Below are 10,884 nucleotides of genomic sequence, written 5' to 3'. Positions count from 1 at the left end.
AACACAGATACATGTGGAGCTTTCAGACTGGATTTGACGGTTATTTCACACAAATGCAGATATGTGTTGCGTTTTGCATTTTGATGATGTTTTACCGCACCGGTCAAGCTGAGCGTCGAGCAAAGCAGCAGTTTACGCTGAGGTTTTTCCTCTTCTCATGTGAATGAACCCTAAGGACCATCATCCAGTTGCATGTACACAAACCGTGATGTGGTATAAAGTGATTTACAAAAAAATTTTGTAAATTATATCAGAACCATAAATTCAAACATATGAGGTTCACTCTTGCATACCATCTATACAGGTCTATAAAACTATCTAAAATGTGGACTCTTCGGACAACAGTTTCCACTTTACATTAGTCTTTCTCAGATGAGGAAAAGCCCATTAAATCCGGCAGCGTTTCTGGATGTTGTTGAAATGTGTTACAAAGCAGAGTCTTAATTATTTTGTAGATGTTGCAACGGATTTTGTTTACTGACAAGGGCTTTCTGGAGTATTTTCTGCGCATGTATGGTATATTCACTACAGAAGAATGTCAAATATTAATGCAGTGCTATGTGAGGAAGCAAAGACCATAAGTGTTTAGTACTGGTTTTGGCGATGCCTTTATGTACAAGGATTTCTCTGGATTTCTCTGAATCTTTTAATAATGTTATGGACTGTCAATGGTAAAATCCCTAAAGTTTTGCAGTTACACTCTGAGCAGCGTTGATCTCCAGGACTATGCTGGATGCAAAATTCCTCTGTCAAAGAAGCACATAATGCACACAGGCATTAAGACTGATTAGAACATTGTTCAGGACATTTCAAAAACAGAACTCTACAATCATTTAACTGGTCGTGTTTGGAGAAGAAAAGGTTGCGTAAGTGTATAATTCCTGGAACGCTGAACACATTGAACACATCGTTCTCGAGCATCACGTCACTGAAGGAAAAATATTTAGAGTGAATCTGTCGGGACACACTGGAGAAGAAGTTGATCTCATTGGAAATGAAAAACAGGTGATCGCACCTCCTAACTTTTTGGTTCATTATTTTATACACTGTCAGAAACACATTGTGTGTAAGTTTAGTGATTTAAAAAACTAAATCACTTAAATACTTGTTTACTCTCACTGTATTTAGTAATTACACTGATCAGCCATAACATTAAAACCACCTCCTTGTTTCTACACTCACTGTCCATTTTATCAGCTCCACTTACCATATAGAAGCACTTTGTAGTTCTACAATTACTGACTGTAGTCCATCTGTTTCTTTACATACTTTTTTTTAGCCTGCTTTTACCCTGTTCTTCAATGGTCAGCACTGCAGTGACACTGACATGGTGGTGGTGTGTTAGTGTGTGTTGTGCTGGTATGAGTTTTTAAATACCATGTCCACTCACTGTCCACTTTATTAGACACTCCTACCTAGTCGGTCCACCTTGTAGATGTAAAGTCAGAGACGATCGCTCATCTATTGCTGCTGTTTGAGTCGGTCATCTTCTAGACTTTCATCAGTGGTCACAGGACGCTGCCCACGGGGCGCTGTTGGCTGGATATATTTTTAGTTGGTGGACTAGGTGTCACTGCAGTGCTGAGAATGATCCACCACCCAAATAATACCTGCTCTGTGGTGGTCCTGTGGGGGTCCTGACCATTGAAGAACAGCATGAAAGGGGGCTAACAAAGCATGCAGAGAAACAGATGGACTACAGTCAGTAATTGTAGAACTGCAAAGTGCTTCTATATGGTAAGTGGAGCTGATAAAATTGACAATGAGTGTAGAAACAAGGAGGTGGTTTTAATGTTATGGCTGATCAGTTTAAAGCCACACAGATTTGTTAGGAAAACTAGGTCCAGTTACCTTCTAAATATAAACCAAATGGTATTTATAGCGACACTCATGGTCACCTTTTTGTTTGAAATGTTCAGAAGATAAGAAATGATATGTACTGTGTATCTTCTTCTTTCAGGTGTTCTCGTTAGGGGACGCCACAGTGTGTCATTCATCTTCACCTTGTCCTGTCCTAATCACCCTCCTCTGTTACACTAACCACCCACATGTCCTCCCTCACCGCATCCATACATTTCATCTTTGGCATCATCAGCACCCTTCTCATGATTATAACTTTCATCCCTCCTCTACACATGCTCAAACCATCTCAATCATCTCTTTCCTCCCTAACTTTGTCTCCAAAACATCATACCTGCACCGTCCCTCTTATAAACGTGTTTCTAATCTTGTCCATCCTCATCACTCCCGATGAAAATCTCAGCATCTTCACCTCTGCACCTGCATGATGTGTACTGTGTATAATGAGAGTAAAAAACAGGATAACATTTATTGATATGGAGAGTCACTCTGTTTTGTGCCAAATTAACAAAGAGGTGCAAAAAGCAACGCTGTGTGTGTGTGTGTGTGTGTGTGTTTGTGTGTGTGTTGGGGCATCTACAATCCTTGTTGCATTATTAACAAAGGCAGCAGGTAGCGCAGAGCCTGAGCTGAAAAATTTGGCTCTATTTTAAAGTGATTAAACTAAAGAATGTGCAGACAGGAAGATGGATGGCTGTTTTTTTTTAGTTAAAGTTGTTTGTGAAGACTTTGCTTTCAGCAAGATTTAAAGTAAATGTTTTTACTACAGTCTTGGCATTTTATTGATTTCTGCTGCAACTGTTCAGAATTTGAGCTGCTGGCACATGTCCGGCTGGATATCTGACCAATCTACTTGGCAGGATTGGTAGATTTATACCACGTTTGTTAGTTTCCTGGCACAGATTTAATTTTTCAGTGCAGTCCAGATATATTATTGATAGGATTGAGATCAGGACTTTGAGAGGACTTTTCTGAACGCTTAAACTTATCTAGTCAATTCACAGCAGTTGTGATGTTGATGTGTGTTTTGGGCCGTTGTGAAGCTGATTGAGTCCAAAATTGATTAATGTTTAGCTCATCTTTTTTCTTTATTTTTTATCCACTGTTTGCAACATCTAACACAATGGACTGCCATACTTTAGAACAATGGACTTATTAAAGAGCTAGTATTTTGTTCTAATTAAAGATGTATGTGGAAATACTGAAAGCAAGGTGGGAAATACCTTAATCAGGGTGGTAAATACTTAGTTATTTATATCTAGGGCCAATTTAGAGCATCTGTTCTACCTTCTGCATTTTTACGTGAATGGAAATCTGATTACCCAGCAAAACACCTCATTGGTCTGAGAAGAATATTCACAATCACATATAGATAGCAGTAATGAGCAGTGAGTGCAGATGCTTTCTGACAGGTTGTACTATGTGTTACAATTAAATAATTATATTTTTATTACTCTATTAAATAATTATTATTCTGTTAAATAATTCTATTATAATTCAAGTCTACAGAGATGTTTTTAAAAAGGTGGTACCATCAGACGGCTCATCCTTTTACCACATTCTCCTCAAGTGATGAAGTGCATGTGTTGCATACAACAAGAAAACAGTGCAGACTTAAATGTTAGAAGTCTAATATATGGGACTTGTGTCTGTTATACTGGGGGGACAGTGTGTTCCATTCACTCACAAAAACAGTAAAATATCAAAATGGGCATGACATTCACTGAACTTTTTTTCAAGCTACTCACATTTTGTTCATGATTTTTTACACAACCCTGTGCTCTGCTCTGTACAATCTGGTCCACCTGTGGTTTACAAAATGTAATATAATGCCTCCACAAAAGGGCGTTCGTGTACAAGTTCATTTCGAGTCTGTTAAAAATAGTTTTTTTTTTTTTTTTTGAGGTGACCCATTTTTTGGCTTTGGTTAAGGTTTGAAAGACCCTACATACACAATATGGTCAAAATTAATGGACACCTTATTGAACATATTTCAAAATCATAAACATTCACATGGATTTGTTCGGCAACAACAGCCTCCATGCTTCTGGAAAGACTTTCCACAATATTTTGGAGTGTGTATGTAGACATTTGTGGCCATTTAGTCAATTGACGTTCAACTTCTACCATAATGTGTTTATCTGGGTTAAAGTCATGGTTCTGTGCAGGCCACTGTTTTTTTTGTTATCAAACCATGTCTGTATGGATCTCACTTTGTGGACAAGGACATTCTGGAACAGATAGGGGCCTCCACCAAACTGTTGCCACAACGTTGGATCAATAATATTTCTTGTATATATTTAATTTTATGAACCTGTTAACACTTCATAATTAGGAGGGATGTCTCCATATAGCATTTACATTTAGCAAATGATTTTATCCAGAGTGACTTACAGTATAAAGTTCAAGCAATTTAGGGTTAAGGGCTTTGCACAAGGTCCCAACAGTGGCAACCTGGCAGTGTTGGGATTTAAACAAGCAACCCTATAGTTACTTCTCTAGAACCTTAACCGCTTAACCTTAACCTAAACTACAACTGTTACTGGGATAACAGAGTACATGTGCCTGTAATTTGGGTCCTGAGGTCCTTGGTTCGATACTTGCTTCATGTTACTGTCTGTGAAGAGTTTTGCCAATTCCTCAAGATACTTCAGTTTTTCCCAGCCCTTGAAAACATGTGGAGGATGTATTGGCTACACCAGATTGCATTCAGGTGTAAATGTCCTTAATGCTCTGTGAGAGATTGGTACCCTGTCAAATGTCATCCAGTGTTAGCACAAAAATGATGAAGGAAAAAGATTTGGGTAAAATTAATCTAAACAAAGCGTTTGTTCCTGTCACTCTGAACCTCGTGTTAGCTTTGTCAAGCCTCAGTGATCACAGACAGCCTCCATTAGGGTGACTAGCACCAAGCTAAAATCATTCAGCGTTGCTGCTGTTGTGAAGATTGAAGTCCATTATAGGCGCATTGTACAACCCTGTAACGGCACTCTCAGCAGATGGCATTGCTTACTGAACCCTGCAAGTCGGTAGGCAACTCAGAAGGAGAAAAAAAGACCCCCGGATGAAACATGACGTTCATTAGCACTCGGTTTAAGCGTTCTCCAGCACTTTGAGCAAATGTTTACTCTGTGTGGATGCAGATAGAAGCTGCAGAGCAGAAAGGACTCGCAAACACGACAGATAGTGTTCAAATTTAAACCAAAAAGACTTTCTTGGCTTGCTGCTCTAAAAGCTCTGAACATCTGCTGCTGCTCTCCAGTTTTTGCAGCTGAAAAAATCTGCCTTGCATTTATCTTCTGTAGCAGAGTGGGATTAGTCTGCAGGTTTTAATGATGGAAATGGAAGTGCTAATGCTGCAGAGAGGCTTTTAAACACTGCCTTCCTGATTCCTTCTATTTTTGCTCTCAGTTTTAACACCCACTTGTTGAGGTCTATGAGCAAAATGTAAAATAGTACAATATAGTTTTACATACTATAGTTTTTAAATGTATAATTAAAAAAAATTATACTTAAAGAACGTACACCAATCAGGCATAACATTAAAACCACCTCCTTGTTTCTACACTCACTGTCCATTTTATCAGCTCAACTTACCATATACAGTGTATCACAAAAGTGAGTACACCCCTCACATTTCTGCAGATATTTAAGTATATCTTTTCATGGGACAACACTGACAAAATGACACTTTGGCACAATGAAAAGTAGTCTGTGTGCAGCTTATATAACAGTGTATATTTATTCTTCCCTCAAAATAACTCAATATACAGCCATTAATGTCTAAACCACCGGCAACAAAAGTGAGTACACCCCTAAGAGACTACACCCCTAAATGTCCAAATTGAGCACTGCTTGTCATTTTCCCTCCAAAATGTCATGTGATTTGTTAGTGTTACTAGGTCTCAGGTGTGCATAGGGAGCAGGTGTGTTCAATTTAGTAGTACAGCTCTCACACTCTCTCATACTGGTCACTGAAAGTTCCAACATGGCACCTCATGGCAAAGAACTCTCTGAGGATCTTAAAAGACGAATTGTTGCGCTACATTAAGATGGCCAAGGCTACAAGAAGATTGCCAACACCCTGAAACTGAGCTGCAGCACAGTGGCCAAGATCATCCAGCGTTTTAAAAGAGCAGGGTCCACTCAGAACAGACCTCGCGTCGGTCGTCCAAAGAAGCTGAGTGCACATGCTCAGCGTCACATCCAACTGCTGTCTTTGAAAGATAGGCGCAGGAGTGCTGTCAGCATTGCTGCAGAGATTGAAAAGGTGGGGGGTCAGCCTGTCAGTGCTCAGACCATACGCCGCACACTACATCAAATTGGTCTGCATGGCTGTCACCCCAGAAGGAAGCCTCTTCTGAAGTCTCTACACAAGAAAGCCCGCAAACAGTTTGCTGAAGACATGTCAACAAAGGACATGGATTACTGGAACCATGTCCTATGGTCTGATGAGACCAAGATTAATTTGTTTGGTTCAGATGGTCTCAAGCATGTGTGGCGGCAGTCGGGTGAGGAGTACAAAGATAAGTGTGTCATGCCTACAGTCAAGCATGGTGGTGGGAATGCCATGGTCTGGGGCTGCATGAGTGCAGCAGGTGTTGGGGAGTTACATTTCATTGAGGGACACATGAACTCCAATATGTACTGTAAAATACTGAAGCAGAGCATGATCCCCTCCCTCCGGAAACTGGGTCGCAGGGCAGTGTTCCAGCATGATAATGACCCCAAACACACCTCTAAGACGACCACTGCTTTATTGAAGAGGCTGAGGGTAAAGGTGATGGACTGGCCAAGCATGTCTCCAGACCTAAACCCAGTAGAACATCTTTGGGGCATCCTCAAGCGGAAGGTGGAGGAGCGCAAAGTCTCGAATATCCGCCAGCTCCGTGATGTCGTCATGGAGGAGTGGAAAAGCATTCCAGTGGCAACCTGTGAAGCTCTGGTAAACTCCATGCCCAGGAGAGTTAAGGCAGTTCTGGGAAATAATGGTGGCCACACAAAATATTGACAATTCAGGAACTTTCACTAAGGGGTGTACTCACTTTTGTTGCCGGTGGTTTAGACATTAATGGCTGTATATTGAGTTATTTTGAGGGAAGAATAAATTTACACTGTTATATAAGCTGCACACAGACTACTTTTCATTGTGCCAAAGTGTCATTTTGTCAGTGTTGTCCCATGAAAAGATATACTTAAATATCTGCAGAAATGTGAGGGGTGTACTCACTTTTGTGATACACTGTAGAAGCACTTTGTAGTTCTACAATTACTGACTGTAGTCCATCTGTTTCTTTATATACTTGTTTAGCCTGCTTTTACCCTTTTCTTCAATGGTCAGGACCCCCACAGGACCACTACAGAGCAGGTATTATTTATGTGGTGGATCATTCTCAGCACTGCAGTGTTAGTGTGTGTTGTGCTGGTATGAGTGGATCAGACACAGCAGCACTGCTGGAGTTTTTAAACACCTCACTGTCACTGCTGGACTGAGAATAGTCCACCAACCAAAATATATCCAGCCAACAGCGCCCCGTGGGCAGCGTTCTGTGACCACTGATAAAGGTCTGGAAGATGACAACTCAAACAGTAGCAATAGATGAGCGATCGTCTCTGACTTTACATCTACAAGGTGGACCAACTAGGTAGGAGTGTCTTATAGAGTGGACAGTGAGAGGACACGGTATTTAAAAACTCCAGCAGCTCTGCTGTGTCTGCTGTGTCTGATCCACTAAACTTAAACTGATAAATCTTGTGTAACCAGTAATTACCTGCCCTGTCATGAATGTAACCAAAGTTTGTAAAACATGACATTAAAATCCTAATAAATAAATGAATAAATAAATTGAAGGCTGATATACCAGCAGGGAAGGAAACTAGGTCTACTTCAAAAACAGCAGCTGATTAAGAGCCTGTTTGATAGGGTGTAATTAAAAATGGGATGAAACCGTGCATCCGCTTTAATGTGTGCTGTTGTAATATTGCCGTATGCACCAGTCTGCTTGATTTAATTATTCAGAACTATAATCAAGTGTAAATGTTATTTTATGCTGAGAAAAATTGGCTTCATATTTTATTCATATTTAATTCCCTTGCCTTTATTTGCCTTATTTCCTCACCTTACCTAAATTAAACCCCTTACCTTCCACTGTTTGAAGAACCCTAGGGTTGTCTTTGTATCTAATAATCTGGTGAAGATATAATTTAAAATGCTCAGAAAATCTGATTTTAACTTGAACCTGCATAAACACAGCAGGGCCCTGAGGTTTTTTTCTATTACCTAGTAATAAAAAAAAACATGCCAATATAAGAAATTAAAGTTTTAAAAAAACAGGGTTCTCACAGGCCCTTCTGACATACTAATTCTCAATAAAACACAGGGTGCTTCTAAAATTTGGATTAATTGTGATTTTTAATGTTTAGAATGTAATTGTAACTTTGCTAAATGTGCATTGATGGTCAAATTGTGGACTATACATTCATTCATTCACCGTCTGTTTTATCACCACTTTGTCCTGGTCAGGGTTGCGGTGGGTCTGATTCATTGAGCAAAAGGTATAAAACGCCCTGGAAGCTGGAGCCTATCCCAACTTTTCAATGGGCGCAAGGTACACAGTAACACCCTGGATGGGGCTCCACTCCATCGCAGGACAGACAAACATACACACACATTCACCTATAGGGCAAGTCAGTGTCTTCAATTAACCTGACTGCATGTTTTTGGACTGTGGGAAGAAACCCACACAGACACGGGGAGAACATGCAAACTCCACTCAGAAAAGACCTGGACTGGCCCGCCTGGTGATCGAACCCAGGATCTTCTTGCTGTGAGGTGACAGTGCTACCCACCGAGCCACTGTGCCACCCACTGAACAAACATTCATTCATTGTCTGTTTTGTCACCGCTTTGTCCTGGTCAGGGCTGCGGTGGGTCTGATTCAATGAGCAAAATCACAGGGCACATACACACACACTTTTAAGTAGCTCCAATTGGCCCGACTGCATATTTTTGGATTTGTGGGAGGAAACCGGAGCATCCAGAGAAAACCCACACAGACACGATTATGACAGATCGTATACTTTACGTTACATTCAGGATTATTTCTTCTAAATGTCATTCTTTCTTTCTGTCAGTTTCTTCCCCACACTGTTTGTTTCAGAGGAACTTTCTCAGTGTTTACCACAGTACACAGTGGGACGTTACATTATTGATTGTGCGTGAATGAAAATCGCTCTCACTTGCTGCGGCAGGGCGTTGATTGATTGTAACTCGTCTTAATGACCTGGAACTGTGATAGGAAACCCGCCAGCGCTCAAATACAAACCGGTGAAAATGAGCTGATGAAGCAATGGTTACCGATGAGCTGCAGTATTGAACCAACACTCTGGAGCTCAGAAGAAACTGACAGCTGGAGATTGAAAGCTTTCCCGGGTGCTTGGAAGTGAATAAAAAAATAAGCTCTCTGGGAGGCTCAGCAAGAGGCCAAACTAAACCAAAAAGTTTACCTGTGGCTTAAAAGCTCAGGTTTACTTCTTCCACAGCAAAGCCTGGTCTGGTGTGTGTGTCTAGCTGTTTTTCTTTTGAGCTTCTATTCACCCAAAGTGGGCGAATAAAATCTAACGACTTGTGTGTGGAGTGTTTGACCTGAGGAGCTTTTAGATATTGAATGGCATATGGTGCTTTCATAATTTAAATGGAAAGACGCTCTAGGATAGTCATTTCTGTTCATTTAAAAAAATACTGCAACAGAGCCCACTTACCAATTACAGTGGTGGGAAAAAGTAATTGCCCCTTTTTATGATTACGTCTGTTAATTCATAACATTAATTCACAGTGAATAATTTGAAATCATTCAAATAAATGTTACACAAACAATCTCTGTAAAAATATGTTGTGGAAATGTTTTCCGTGATATTAATCAGACCAGACCAGTTCGCCTTAGGAATTAAGAATATCCTTTATTCTTAAGAACGTAACACCAGCGGAAAGACTTCAGACGGTATCTGACCAGACCCTCCCCGAACTGTTAAAACTTTTCTTTTTTATACTCCAAAAACACCTTTCCATGTGAAATGCATGCAGTTCATGGTGTAGTCTCATTGGCTAACCCAACTGTCCATGCATTGACCATGCAGTGTTCACATGAATTCACTGGACCCCCAGGGTGGAACAGATGTAGGACTCCTGGGGTGAGGCCAGTTGTAAATTCCAGTTGTAATCCATTTGTACCTTCCAGCTAGTATCTGGATGCCCCACCTACACACATCACAAAAATATATATATGCATACACAAAATATTATATACTTAAAATTTCACCACAAATAGTACTTTCCTGAACTGGTCATTCTACCTTTAGCAACATTTACTGCAACTAAACACTTTCTATAATTTGATACCAATCTTTTATGTCATTTGATGAATTTGATGACCACGCTTGTCCGAAATAAATGAATAAATAAATAAATAATCTCAGTTTTTGAACATGAACTCAATAGTTGGCCTAGCGTGCACACTACATTCAATGTTTTACATTCCAGAACTCTGCATCTCTGTAAACTCAATCACTGATGTGATTAACATGACCTTTTAATTGCTGACAGAATTTGATGTGTGGCTTTTAACTCATATAAACATTTCTAAAATTATGTATTATTTATTAAGCATAACAGTATTATTCTATGGGAGACTTTGTTGTGGACAAAATTGGCAGCAACCAAATAAAGAACAATTTATAAATGTACCTAGAATTTGCTTAAACAGGACACTGCATACATTTGTGGTACAACAGCTTCAAAGATTAGTCTGACCATGTTAAAGCAATAAACATTGTGACTCATTCAATAAACCTGAGAATAATAAGCAACAGAATGAATGGTACCATCTCTGATCATTGTGGACCCCTCTGTTTCAGGGATCATAAAATTATTCTAAAATGTTTCTCCTCATCACACCTCTAAGGCCGTCACATCTGTTTCATTCATAACCGGAGAATTCAATTCATGTTATTTAGGCATTGTACTTT

The sequence above is a fragment of the Trichomycterus rosablanca genome, chromosome 8, assembly GCF_030014385.1.
Source record: "Trichomycterus rosablanca isolate fTriRos1 chromosome 8, fTriRos1.hap1, whole genome shotgun sequence".
NCBI lineage: Eukaryota > Metazoa > Chordata > Actinopteri > Siluriformes > Trichomycteridae > Trichomycterus > Trichomycterus rosablanca.
The sequence above is the reverse complement of the archived record's forward strand: the minus strand, read 5'-3'. Positions refer to the sequence as shown.